The following is a 15,220-nucleotide window of genomic DNA, read 5'->3' on the forward strand; positions in this document are numbered from 1 at the left end:
GATAATCTGAATCATTGTTATTATCATCATTATTATTCCTATTATCATCATTATCTTTATCCTCATTGTTATTATTATCATCATATTCATTATTGCTATTACTGTCAATATCATTATCATGATCATTATCATAATCATCATTATCCTTACCATTATCATCATTTTTATTATTGGTATTACCATCATTATTATCAATATCAATGATAATAATGATAATAATTATTATTATTTCTATTGTTATCATTATTATTATTATTATTATTATCATAATTATTTTTTATCATTATTTTTTTATTATTATCATTATTATCATTATCATCATTATTATTATCATAATAATAATAATAAAAATAATAGTGATAATAATCATAATGATAAAAAACAATAATAACAACAACAATAATGATAATAATAATGACAATAGTCTTATGATAATGATAATGATTAGCATTAGCAGTACTAGTACTAGTAGTAGTGATGATAAAAATAGTAGTGATAACGCAAATAATAATAATATTGATGATAGTGAAAGTAACAATAATGATAATGATAACAATAATAATAATGATAATAGCAATGACAACACTAAAATTATACAAACCTAATGAAAGCAACAACACCATATATAATTAACAAAAACAATAGTAATTTAGTCTAATAAAAAAAATAACAGTTTCCTAATAATCAATATGATTATAAGAATACTCAAAATAACTAGCGTTGTAATTAAACATGCATATATATTGTGTTAAATCTCACGTTTTGGAATAATATAAAGATACTTCATTTTATTACAAACTATTCCTCCGTCATTTTAATCACGATCTAATATGATCTAAAAATAAATCGTTTGAATATAATATATACAACATCTAATAATTTAATGAAGTCATAATTCTAATGATATCTAATGAGCAGTTCACTATAAGGTAATACGTTGAATAAATAGGCCCTTAATTATAATATTCCTTTTCAAGAGAACAATTTCATGGAATAGTTAATTGCTTATGAAAAATAATGAAATTATAATTAAGCCGAGGAAATATTAAGCGTAATTATCTATGGAAAGTATAGGAGGCTAATAGATGTGGGAAATAATTATACCGTGAGGTAGATGGTAATAAGAAAGATTGAGAGAGAGAGAGAAAGAGAGAGAGAGAGAGAGAGAGAGAGAGAGAGAGAGAGAGAGAGAGAGAGAGAGAGAGAGAGAGAGAGAGAGAGAGAGAGAGAGAGAGAGAGAGAGAGAAAGAGAAAGGGACAGAGAGAGAAGAAAGAATGAAAAAGGAGAGAGAGAGAGAGAGGGGGAAAAGTAAAGAGAGAGAAGAAAGAATGAAAAAGGAGGGAGAGAGAGAGATGGAATGAAAGAGAGAGGCAGAGAGAGACAAAGATAAACAGAGATTGAGAGAAAGCAAATAACTACAAAATTAAGCGTAACAGGATTAAATATCGGAATGTCATTTCGTAAACTTTTCGGCAAAAAAGAGACCGACTTACAAGTCATAATGGTATCAAGATTAATAGAAAGCTTTCATAAGTCATACCATCATCAAAATAATACAAAATAAGTCTATAAAAATAAAAGAAAAAAAAAAAGAAAAAAAAAGAAAAACGAGTTGCGCCTTTGAGAGTCAGCCAGTTGGGCAAAAACTCGAAATTCAATTAAATCTTTCGCTGGAAGAGAATTTAGCACTTATGAAATGCTAGATAAGTATAGCATTAGTAGAATAACTATTGGCAACACGTGGAGAAAATGGAATTAATCGTTTCTTATAAAGATAGTAATGGAATTAAGAGAAAAGCTAGATAGGGGGGAGGGGAGGGAAAGGGTGAGAGAACGAGAGATAGAAAGAGAACGAGAGAAAAAAAAGAGAAAGAAACAGAGAAAGGTAAACAGAAAGATTTAAACAATATATAAAGAGAAAGAGAAAAAAAAGAGAGAATAAAAAAAGGAGGGAAAAAAAGTAAATACACAGAAAAAAAAGTTAGAGAAACAGAGAAAGAGAAACATCATATATATATATATATATATATATATATATATATATATATATATATATATATATATATATATATATATATATATATATATATATATATATATATATACATATATATATATATATATATATATATATATATATATATATGTATATATATATATATATATATATATATATATATATATATATATATATATATATATATATATATATATATATATAGAGAGAAAGAGAGAGAGAGAGAGAGAGAGAGAGAGAGAGAGAGAGAGAGACAGAGAGAGACAGACAGAGAGAGAGACAGAGAGAGAAAATAGCAGTAGCATTAAGAGTTCGGAGGGTCACCAACTCAAAACTTTTTCCCTCTAACTTTTTTGAGGATGTAGCTCGTGTTACTTATAACAACAATAACAAGACTAATGGAAAGCCTAGCTGAGTTGATCATCGTAGAATAATAATAAGTAAGACTGAAGAAAGAGAATAATAATAAGTAAGACTGAAGAAGGAGAATATTGATAAGTAAGGAGAATAATAAGTAACTCTGAAGAAGGAGAATAATAATAAGTAAGACTGAAGAAGGAGAATAATGATAAGTAAGACTGAAGAAGGAGAATAATGATAAGCAACTCTGAAGAAGGAGAATAATAATAATAAGTAAGACTGAAGAAGGAGAATAATAATAAGTAAGACTGAAGAAGGAGAATAATAATAAGTATGAATGAAGAAGGAGAATAATAAGTAAGAAGGAGAATAATAATAAGTAAGACTGAAGAAGGAGAATAATAATAAGTAAGACTGAAGAAGGAGAATAATAATAAGTAAGACTGAAGAAGGAGAATAATAATAAGTAAGACTGAAGAAGGAGAATAATAATAAGTAAGACTGAAGAAGGAGAATAATAATAAGTAAGACTGAAGAAGGAGAATAATAATAAGTAAGACTGAAGAAGGAGAATAATAATAAGTAAGACTGAAGAAGGAGAATAATAATAAGTATGAATGAAGAAGGAGAATAATAAGTAAGAAGAAGGAGAATAATAATAAGTAAGACTGAAGAAGGAGAATAGTAATAAGTAAGACTGAAGAAGGAGAATAATGATAATAAGTAAGACTGAAGAAGGAGAATAATAATAAGTAAGACTGAAGAAGGAGAATATTGATAAGTAAGACTGAAGAAGGAGAATAATAATAAGTATGAATGAAGAAGGAGAATAATAAGTAAGAAGAAGGAGAATAATAATAAGTAAGACTGAAGAAGGAGAATAGTAATAAGTAAGACTGAAGAAGGAGAATAATGATAATAAGTAAGACTGAAGAAGGAGAATAATAATAAGTAAGACTGAAGAAGGAGAATAATAATAAGTAAGACTGAAGAAGGAGAAGAAGAATAAGTAAGACTGAAGAAGGAGAATAATAATAAGTAAGACTGAAGAAGGAGAATAATAATAAGTAAGACTGAAGAAGGAGAATAATAATAAGTAAGACTGAAGAAGGAGAATAATAATAAGTAAGACTGAAGATGGAGAATAATCATAAGTAAGAGTGAAGAAGGAGAATAATAATAATAATAAGTAAGACTGAAGAAGGAGAATAATAATAAGTAAGACAGAAGAAGGAGAATAATAATAAGTAAGACTGAAGAAGGAGAATAATAATAAGCAAGACTGAAGAAGGAGAATAATAATAATAAGTAAGACTGAAGAAGGAGAATAATAATAATAAGTAAGACAGAAGAAAGAGAATAATAATAAGTAAGACTGAAGAAGGAGGATAATAATAAGTAAGACTGAAGAAGGAGAATAATAATAAGCAAGACTGAAGAAGGAGAATAATAATAAGTAAGACTGAAGAAAGAGAATAATAATAAGTAAGAAGAAGGAGAATAATAATAAGTAAGAAGAAGGAGAATAATAATAAGTAAGACTGAAGAAGGAGAATAATAATAAGTAAGACTGAAGAAGGAGAATAATAATAAGTAAGACTGAAGAAGGAGAATAATAATAAGTAAGACTGAAGAAGGAGAATAATAATAAGTAAGACTGAAGAAGGAGAATAATAATAATAAGTAAGACTGAAGAAGGAGAATAATAATAAGTAAGACTGAAGAAGGAGAATAATAATAAGTAAGACTGAAGAAGGAGAATAATAATAAGTAAGACTGAAGAAGGAGAATAGTAATAAGTAAGACTGGAGAAGGAGAATATTGATAAGTAAGACTGAAGAAGGAGAATAATAATAAGTAAGACTGAAGAAGGAGAATAATAATAAGTAAGACTGAAGAAGGAGAATAATAATAAGTAAGACTGAAGAAGGAGAATAATAATAAGTAAGACTGAAGAAGGAGAATAATAATAAGTAAGACTGAAGAAGGAGAATAATAATAAGTAAGACTGAAGAAGGAGAATAATAATAAGTAAGACTGAAGAAGGAGAATAATAATAAGTAAGACTGAAGAAGGAGAATAATAAGTAAGACTGAAGAAGGAGAATAATAATAAGTAAGACTGAAGAAGGAGAATAATAATAAGTAAGACTGAAGAAGGAGAATAATAATAAGTAAGACTGAAGAAGGAGAATAATAATAAGTAAGACTGAAGAAGGAGAATAATAATAAGTAAGACTGAAGAAGGAGAATAATAATAAGTAAGACTGAAGAAGGAGAATAATGATAATAAGTAAGACAGAAGGAGAATAATAATAAGTAAGACTGAAGAAGGAGATAATAATAAATAAGAGACTGAAGAAGGAGAATAATAATAAGTAAGACTGAAGAAGGAGAATAATAATAAGTAAGACTGAAGAAGGAGAATAATAATAAGTAAGACTGAAGAAGGAGAATATAAAGTAAGACTGAAGGAGAATAATAATAAGTAAGACTGAAGAAGGAGAATAATAATAAGTAAGACTGAAGAAGGAGAATAATAATAAGTAAGACTGAAGAAGGAGATATAATAAGTAAGACTGAAGAAGGAGAATAATAATAAGTAAGACTGAAGAAGGAGAATAATAATAAGTAAGACTGAAGAAGGAGAATATTGATAAGTAAGACTGAAGAAGGAGAATAATAATAATAAGTAAGACTGAAGAAGGAGAATAATAATAAGTAAGACTGAAGAAGGAGAATAATAATAAGTAAGACTGAAGAAGGAGAATAATAATAAGTAAGACTGAAGAAGGAGAATGATAATAAGTAAGACTGAAGAAGGAGAATAATAATAAGTAAGACTGGAGAAGGAGAATAATAATAAGTAAGACTGAAGAAGGAGAATAATAATAAGTAAGACTGAAGAAGGAGAATAATAATAAGTAAGACTGAAGAAGGAGAATAATAATAAGTAAGACTGAAGAAGGAGAATAATAATAAGTAAGACTGAAGAAGGAGAATAATAATAAGTAAGACTGAAGAAGGAGAATAATAATAAGTAAGACTGAAGAAGGAGAATAATGATAAGTAAGACTGAAGAAGGAGAATAATAATAAGTAAGACTGAAGAAGGAGAATAATAATAAGTAAGACTGAAGAAGGAGAATAATAATAAGTAAGACTGAAGAAGGAGAATAATAATAAGTAAGACTGAAGAAGGAGAATAATAATAAGTAAGACTGAAGAAGGAGAATAATAATAAGTAAGACTGAAGAAGGAGAATAATAAGTAAGACTGAAGAAGGAGAATAATATAAGTAAGACTGAAGAAGGAGAATAATTAAGTAAGACTGAAGAAGAAGAATAATAATAAATAAGAAGAAGGAGAATAATAAGTAAGACTGAAGAAGGAGAATAATAATAAGTAAGACTGGAGAAGGAGAATAATAATAAGTAAGACTGAAGAAGGAGAATAATAATAAATAAGAAGAAGGAGAATAATAAGTAAGACTGAAGAAGGAGAATAGTAATAAGTAAGACTGAAGAAGGAGAATAATAATAAGTAAGACTGAAGAAGGAGAATAATAATAAGTAAAACTGAAGAATAATAGTAAGACTGAAGAAGAGAATAATAATAAGTAAGACTGAAGAAGGAGAATATATAAGTAAGACTGAAGAAGGAGAATAATAATAAGTATGAATGAAGAAAGAGAATAATAATAAGTAAGACTGAAGAAGGAGAATAATAATAAGTAAGACTGAAGAGGGAGAATAATAATAAGTAAGACCGAAGAATAATAATAATAATAAGTAAGACGGAAGAAGGAGAATAATAATAAGTAAGACTGAAGAAGGAGAATAATGATAAGTAAGACTGAAGAAGGAGAATAAATAATAAGTAAGACGAAGAGAATAATAATAAGTAAGACTGAAGAAGGAGAATATTGATAAGTAAGACTGAAGAAGGAGAATAATAATAAGTAAGACTGAAGAAGGAGAATAATGATAAGTAAGACTGAAGAAGGAGAATAATGATAAGTAAGACTGAAGAAGGAGAATAATAATAAGTAAGACTGAAGAAGGAGAATAATAATAAGTAAGACTGAAGAAGGAGAATAATAATAAGTAAGACTGAAGAAGGAGAATAATGATAAGTAAGACTGAAGAAGGAGAATAATAATAAGTAAGACTGAAGAAGGAGAATAATAATAAGTAAGACTGAAGAAGGAGAATAATAATAAGTAAGACTGAAGAAGGAGAATAATAATAAGTAAGACTGAAGAAGGAGAATAATAATAAGTAAGACTGAAGAAGGAGAATAATAATAAGTAAGACTGAAGAAGGAGAATAATAATAAGTAAGACTGAAGAAGGAGAATATTGATAAGTAAGACTGAAGAAGGAGAATAATAATAATAAGTAAGACTGAAGAAGGAGAATAATGATAAGTAAGACTGAAGAAGGAGAATAATAACAAGTAAGACTGAAGAAGGAGAATAATAATAAGTAAGACTGAAGAAGGAGAATAATAACAAGTAAGACTGAAGAAGGAGAATAATAATAAGTAAGGCTGAAGAAGGAGAATAATAATAAGTAAGACTGAAGAAGGAGAATAATAACAAGTAAGACTGAAGAAGGAGAATAATAACAAGTAAGACTGAAGAAGGAGAATAATAATAAGTAAGACTGAAGAAGGAGAATAATAACAAGTAAGACTGAAGAAGGAGAATAATAATAAGTAAGACTGGAGAAGGAGAATGATAATAAGTAAGACTGAAGAAGGAGAATAATAATAAATAAGAAGAAGGAGAATAATAAGTAAGACTGAAGAAGGAGAATAATAAGTAAGACTGAAGAAGGAGAATAATAAGTAAGACTGAAGAAGGAGAAGAAGAATAAGTAAGACTGAAGAAGGAGAATAAAAATAAGTAAGACTGAAGAGGGAGAATAATAATAAGTAAGGCTGAAGAAGGAAGTGAAATAGCTGTTGATTGGCGTGTTAATTATAACCATAATAGGAGAATATCTTTTTACTTATAACTTTGATTTTTTTTTTTTTTTACTTATAACTTTGAAAGTTTTTTTTTTACCCATAACTTTGAAAGGGCGTTTTTTTACTTTGAACTTTGAAAGGAGATTTTTTTTTTACTTATAACTTTCAAAGGGTGTTTTTTTTTACTTATAATTTTGAAAGGATTTTTTTTTTACTTATAAGGGAGGATTATATTCTTAAAAAATAATCTGAGTAGTATTTTATACTTGTAATCTTAATAGTAATTCTTATTAGAAATATTATTCTTATCTATAATCTCAAAATAAGTATTAATATGAGGATATTTTTACTTACAATCTTAATAAACGGATCTCCTTTTACTTATAATCTTAATAAACGGATCTCCTTTTACTTATAATCTTAATAAGAAGATTCTCACTTTTACTCAGAATCTTCATATGAGAATTCCTTTACTTATAATTTCGATAGAAGTGTGCATCACTTACAATTTCGACAAGAGGATTTTTCATTTTAATCTCAGAAAAATGGTGTGTTACTTATAATTCGTATGAAGAACGTGTTACTTATGATCTCGTAACGGGGTGTTACTTATAATCTTTACTTATATTTACTTATAATATCCGAAGGATGACGTGTTACTTATAATTCGTATGAAGAACGTGTTACTTATAATCTCGTAACGGGGTATTACTTATAAATTTGGAAGTTTATATTTACTTATAATATCGGAAGTTTATATCTAATTATAATTTTGGACGTTTATATTTACTTATAATCTTAGAAGTTTATATTTATTTATAATTTGGAAGTAGGGTGTGTTGCTTGTTATCCCGACAGTAGCTTTTTACTTACAATCTCGCAACGGGGAAACGGGGTTACTTACAATCTCAGAAGTTTGTTTTTTTTTACTTATAATCTCGGTATGAGGGCGTGTTACTTATAATTCGGAAGGAGAGTTTTTTTTTAACTTATGACCTCGGTAGAAAATTCTTTTCATTAATAATTCGGAAGGATATTTTACTTATAATCTCAGTAGGAAGGGTGTGTTACTTATAATCTCGATAAGAGGGTCTTTTTACTTATAATTTCAGTAAGAGGGTATCTTACTTATAATCTTGCCAGGAGGATAATTTTACTTATAAGCTAAGTAGGCAGGTGTCATACTTATAATCTAAGTGACTTACTTATAATTTCCGAAAAAGAGTGAGTTACTTATAATCTCTGTACACTTTGATGTCATGATAAGTATTCGCAAACGGACGAAAAAAAAAGAAAAATAAGGAAGGAAGCAGAACGAAATATAATGGAAAAACGAAAAAAAAACAGATGAAAGAAAATGAAAAAAAAACGAAAGCAACAAAAAAAGAGGAAAAAAAAGAGAACAAGACAAGAAAACAGAAAAAAAACATAACAAAAGTAGACGAAAAAGAAAGTAAAAAAAAAACGAAAAGAAAAGAAAAAATAATAGACCGTACGATTAAATATTTACTACAATCGATTATGTAATTTTAGAAGCGACCCCAAGCAGTCATCAATATATTATCAAACACATATGTCAAGTATCCTCTCTGGCTGTAAATATAGTGTCACCATCACTATCACGGCACTATCATCGGAATAAAGTTCAGGATATTGATATCATCATTATAGTCACTATAAGAATTATAATCAAAAGATTCCTTATTCACCATAGTTGTAATATTTGCTTTACTAATACTGTTTGCACCATATCTTAATCGAACCACCATCAGTCACAATCAATACCACCATAAAGTCATTATCTTTGACTATCACTATCGCCAATATCAGAATTTCTTCATTGTTTAGCGCCAGTGCCACTATTAAATTCACCATCAATCATACACCATATCATAACACCATATCACACTCCTCATACCAGCCTCACTATCATGCATAGATTTATAGGTGTACGTGTTATATTGCTCCGAATTACCCATTAAACACCATATTCAGGAAAGCACCATCATTTGAACTATTCATCTCACCATCGCTGTAAACCAAATATAAGTTATATTATATCACTATACCTTAGATACATCACTGTTACCCACAATAACAATGTCACTATCACTGTCACCATCACCCATATTAACAATGTCACTATCACTGTCACCATTACCCATATTAACAATGTCACTATCACTGTCACCATTACCCACAATAACAATGTCACTATCACTGTCATCAGGTCATTAACACGGTTATAGTGTCATTGCTTAACTATATTACAAAGTCACTGTAAAACAAAATCATGCAATACATTTCTGCAACGTTATAAGGTTTCTAGAAATCACTATTGGTTCTAGTCACCATTTCCCAATAAGAAACCAACACAAAGACACTACAAAAGTCACTATAGCCGATTCGCAACAATTAAACCCCCGGGGAAAAAAAAAAGTCACCGTCAACCAACCAACCATGCAATGAAATCACAATCTTGCAAGTTGCAGTCTCACAAGAGCACTGCAAAATACTCACCATCGCAACGCCACTATGAAAATCACCATCAAAAGGCTCCTAGTCACCATCACGTCAGCACCACAGCGGCGAAAATCAATGCAGTTCCCCCGATGGCGCAAATAATGTCATTTATTCCGAGAGACGAGAGCGCTGACATCACGCGGGAGACACAAGACAGACATCAACACAGACACATTCGCGTTGGCACAGACGCACGAGAGAGCTTTGCGACGCCCACCTCTCTGCTTGACGTCCGCGGGGTGACTGAGCAGCCGAGTGGGAGTGCAGGGGTCGGGCGGGAGGGGAGGAGGAGGAAGGGGAGGGGCTGAGGAGGACGGGGGTGGAGGGGATGAGGGGGAGGGTGAGGGATGGGCTGAGGAGGAGGGGGAGGGGATGAGGAGGACGGGGGCTGAGGAAGGGTCGGGGTCGGGAGGGGCTGAGGAGGAGGACGGGGAGGAGGGGGAGGTCGGGAGGGGCTCAGGAGGAGGGGGAGGAAGGGTCGGAGTCGGGAAGGGGCTGAGGAGGAAGGGAGGAGGAGGGAGAGGGGAGAGGGGAGAGGTCGGGCCCGCCCACCCCTCGCGCCACCCCCGTTACACTCCGTATTGACGGCACGACCATCCACCCTCCACCCATCTCCTGCCCTCTTTCCCTTTCCCCTTCCACTCCCTCCTACCTAACTCCTGTAGCTCCTTCCCTTCACTACCCTCCCCCCCTCCGTCTTTCCTTCTCTCTTCCATTTCTCTTGCTCTTTCTCTTCTATGCACCTCCTTCCCTCCTTCACTCCTTCCTTCCTTTCCTTTCCCTTCCTATCCTCCTTCGTATCCCTCCCTCCTGACTATCTCCCCTTCTTTTCCGCCCTCATTCCTACACACCTCTTATCCCCTCCTGCCCTCCCTTCCTACCCACCTCCCGATCCTTTCCATCTTCCTCTCCTTCCCTCCCTTCCTTCCCCCCCATTCTTTCCACACTCCTCTCCTCCCTTCCTCCACCTCCATCCTTCACTCCCTCCCTATCCTTCCCCTCTCTCCCTCCTTCCCTCCCTCCACCTCCCTCCCTCCCTCCCTTCTCCCCATTCTTTCCATCCCTCCTCCTCCATCCTCCCCTCCCTCCCTATCCTTCCCCTCCCTTCCTCCCTATCCTCCCCACCCTTCCCACCTCCCTCTCTCCTCCCCCTCCTTCGCACCCTCCCTATCCCTCCCCGCCTTCCCTTTCAACCCTTCCCCTCCGTAAATCCCTATCCTTCCCTTCCCTCCTACCTCCTTCTCTCCCACCTTCCCTCCCTATCCTTCCCTCCCTCTCACCTTATCTTCACTCCCTCCCCCCTTCCACCTCCCTCCTTTCCTCCTTTTTCACCTCCCGCCCTTTTCTTTGCCGTGTCCCATCCGTAAATATCCACATGTTGTCACCACTTCTCGGTCACCCAGTTGTTAAGTTATTATGACTGATCCACAAGGACTAAATTAAAGTCACTCTTGACCACTCGTTACAGTGAAATTGCAAGATTACGAGTGCAATCCACCATGAAAATGTAACGAATTTACTAAAACCGAATGAAATTTATATTCTTTCCGTCATCTCTTTTACCAGTCAAAAATGATGCATGATTTTTTTTTTTTTTTTTTTTTTTTTTTCATCATTTACGGGTTGCAGAGTTCACTCACGACAGGTTCCCAAAACAGGCTCGATCAAGCATCCTGCACTATGATATACAGGCTAGATCAAGCATCCTGCACCGTGCCATAAGACCAACGAACCGGCACCCTGCACATAGGCCTAAAAAACCTTCCTTCACTCGACTTATTTAAGGAGAGGCCTATAGTCTACTTACTTTCACTTTACCAATCATCTCTTGTACATACTCTATGAATGTTTAATCATTATATTTTTTGTACAAACATTTTTTTTTTTTTTTTTTTTTTTTTTTTTTTTTGTGGGGGGGGGTGAGTGTGATGTATATTTGTACATGAAGTTCATTTTATGTCAAATTTTAATAAATAGTCACTCCTTTCTTAATATATAGATTTTATTTCTCTATATATGAGTCTATTAAGTATTTCAGAAATTCAGTCATTGTTATATAATGATTTTGATTATTGTACATTTATATATATGTATATGTACTGTAATGTTTCTTCGTGATATGATAATATAATATTGCTTTATAAAAAATACTTTGCGTAATTGCCTCAACTTATTCTTTTTGCAATTTATCTTTATTTTAAATCTTATCCATGCAAGGGCGAATTTATCATATTTTATTAAATTAATCATGCAAAGTGCCTTCTCAATAGATATTTTCCTTTACATTATGCTATACATGCAATATCTTGCATTTGCTCTGGCTAACTAAACAATATCAGTATCGATATCATATCAGTATCGGTGTTGGTATTGGTATCAGTATCATATCAGTATTGGTATTAGTATCAGTGTCATATCGGTATTGGTATTAGTATTAGTATAAGTAATAGTATCAGTATCGGTATTGGTATCAGTATTAGTATCAGTAACATATCGCTATTGTTATCAGTATTAGTATCAGTATCATATTAGTATCAGTATCAGTATTAGTATTAGTATCGGTATTGGTATCAGTATCACTATTGGTATCAGTATCAGTATCAGTATTAGTACCAGTATCATATCAGTATAAGTATCAGTATCGGTATTGGTATCAGTATCATATCAGTATCAGTATAAGTATTAGTATCAGTATCAGTAACTGGGCGACGCTACGTTTCGGTCCGCCGCCGCCGGTTCCCCAATTCCCATCCTTCCCCTGGCATTTGATATTGTCACTCGCTGTCCCTTCAATCCCTGTTATGACTGTTTCCCTCTCGTCCCTTTCAAACCAGAGCCATTATGGGTATCATGAGCTAGCGAAAACGTCCATTGTGAGCCTCGTACAAAGGTAACTTTGATAGTTTTTGATGGTTTTGATAGGTTCGCGTTGTGACGTTGACGATATAGTTGTGATAAACTGCGTCAAAATATTTACTTTCCCACCATCATAAACACGATTGAAAATCCATTACGTGAATCTGACATGTATGATTAATTCTATTATTGCTGTCAACAACATCCCTCCCTATCGAAGGTATAAACGATTTATGAGTGTTTACGAGTATCATCGTCATGTGATTATCCTAATTGTCATTATCATGTTGACAGACATATCCTACGTCTGGAGTGCTGCGGTCATCTACCTCTGTCACTATTATCTTCAGAATCAGGAGAGAAAGAAAGAAAGAAAAAAGAAAGAAAAAAAAGTCTTGCTGCTGCAAAAGTCTACGCATCTGGTTCGACGTTTTCACTTAGTCGTATGTCATGCCTGTGCACTCCGTGGTAAATAACGGATTAAACTAAACTAATGCACGTTATTCACACATGTAGTGCCTGCATGTACACCGTATGTATGTACAGATACACACTCAAACGTATAAACACATACATATACACATACGTACCCACACATACACACAAACACGCAGTTTGTGTGTGTTCAGATATGCATATTGCGTGTTGGGCAACGGTCCCTGCAGAATAATTGTTCCCTGATAAAAGCCATCCTCGACCTCCTTTCATGTACGTTCGAGGAAAACTGGGCCAATTCTGGTTCGTATGGAACAAGGGACCCATTAATTATGTAAAGTCACTTTGAACTTATTACTCCCAAATAATGGCACTATTATATGATATTGCAGTTTGTCAGAGATCAAGTACATCACACTATCTTTTCATATGGTGTTATATCGTATGTTTATTTTCATGGGAGGTTGATAGTAATTGCACATAGCTTAATTATCTTGAGATATATATCAGCAGTCCAAATGGTGCCATAAATTCTTAACGGTCATTTTTGTATCATATAAGCGTTGCAGGTATATACTTTCTACTCATAATTACCCATTTAATGAACTTTATATATATATATATATATATATATATATATATATATATTTATATATATATATATATATATATATGCATATATATATATTATATATATATATATATGTATAGATATATATACATATATATATACATATATATATATATATATATATATATATATCTATATATATATATATATATATATATATATATATATATATATACATATAAAGAGAGAGAGAGAGAGAATGAGAGAAAGAATTGCAATGTACAATATATATGTATGCACGAGCTCTTGTCCATGACCACCTAGGTATCATAAGTGCACACACACACACATACATTTTTACTAAAGATTTAATTTCAGTCTTTTCCCGGCATTTTCAAAAAGAGCGATAATCGCATTTTCGAAACAATTCATGCCTCTTCATTATCACCGAAAAAACTGCACCTTTTGTAAAAGATAGAAAAAGAAATGCATATATGTGGTTCACTGACATTTCTTTATGAAAATGTTTTCCGTGGAACAATAAATAGAGGGAATTAAGTTGGTTAATATGAACTAAGAAGAATCTCTTTTATAGAAGCGTATTGGTGATTCAGTCACTTAATTTCACTATTTTACCTTCACATATTATAAACACAAAACTCCAAATTATTAAAAAAAAAAGAAAAATGCGAAGGAAAAATGACTGAGATACAAAAATCTCGTTCGGAATTCGTGGAAATGTTGTTGAATATCGTAAATAATAGAATGATACAAGATATGAATAATGGTATTTTCAAATTTAAAAGATTGATGGACAACGAATTAGAATTTCGTAATGAATTGATGCGTTCTCCTTTTTATTACAGAAATGTTCACTTAGCAGATTTAGTTAGCCTTTTTTTACGCCAACTTGTCTGAAACCCTTAAGTGAATTACGACACTTTTGCATATATCAATATTAATCCAAATGTCAGCATAGATGAGCTACAGTCGTCTTTCTCTTAGAGAAAAATACTGACAAAATGATAATGAAATTAGGAGGAATGTCAGGATAATTCAAAAGCGGATTGTTTGCATTTTTTAATTTTTTTTCTTTTTATTTTTTAGCCGCTAGAACAGCGCAGTGGTTAGCACACCGGCCTGACATCCCCTTGGTCGGCGAATCCAGCTTGTCCTAGCCCGTGAGTTTCGACTAACGCCTGGCGGTCACTTAGAATTACGGGGGGCAAGGACCAAGCTTCTGAACGAGTCAACACTCGTTGGCACACCCTCTCACGAGTCAGCACTCGCTGAAACAGACGGGCTCGCTTTAGTGCATATAAGCACAGAGAAGCATCTGCTCCGTAAATCTGGCTTATTCTCATCCTTATTTTTTTCTTCTTCTTTTTTTCAGTCATTACTCTCGTTTTTTTATATATGATTATTTTCTGAGCATTTTTTTTACGTATTTTTTAAGCAGTCATCGCCGACTTTATTGTTTATTTTA

At 32.5% G+C, this 15,220-nt stretch overlaps 1 protein-coding gene across 1 annotated transcript in view; it reads right to left on the minus strand.

Annotated features, from left to right (window-relative positions):
• The window catches only part of LOC122246252 (uncharacterized), a 46,103-nt gene extending 36,001 nt beyond the window's left edge, over positions 1-10,102 (minus strand). Inside the window, exon 1 of the mRNA XM_086555455.1 lies at positions 9,870-10,102. The gene's annotated coding sequence lies outside the window, so the exon portion shown is untranslated. The remainder of the gene's footprint in view (positions 1-9,869) is intronic.
• Positions 10,103-15,220: the final 5,118 nt, after the last annotated feature.

Source organism: Penaeus japonicus, unplaced genomic scaffold, assembly GCF_977035675.1.
Source record: "Penaeus japonicus unplaced genomic scaffold, GWHDUDI00000001_assembly GWHDUDI00000031, whole genome shotgun sequence".
Classification (NCBI taxonomy): Eukaryota; Metazoa; Arthropoda; class Malacostraca; order Decapoda; family Penaeidae; genus Penaeus; species Penaeus japonicus.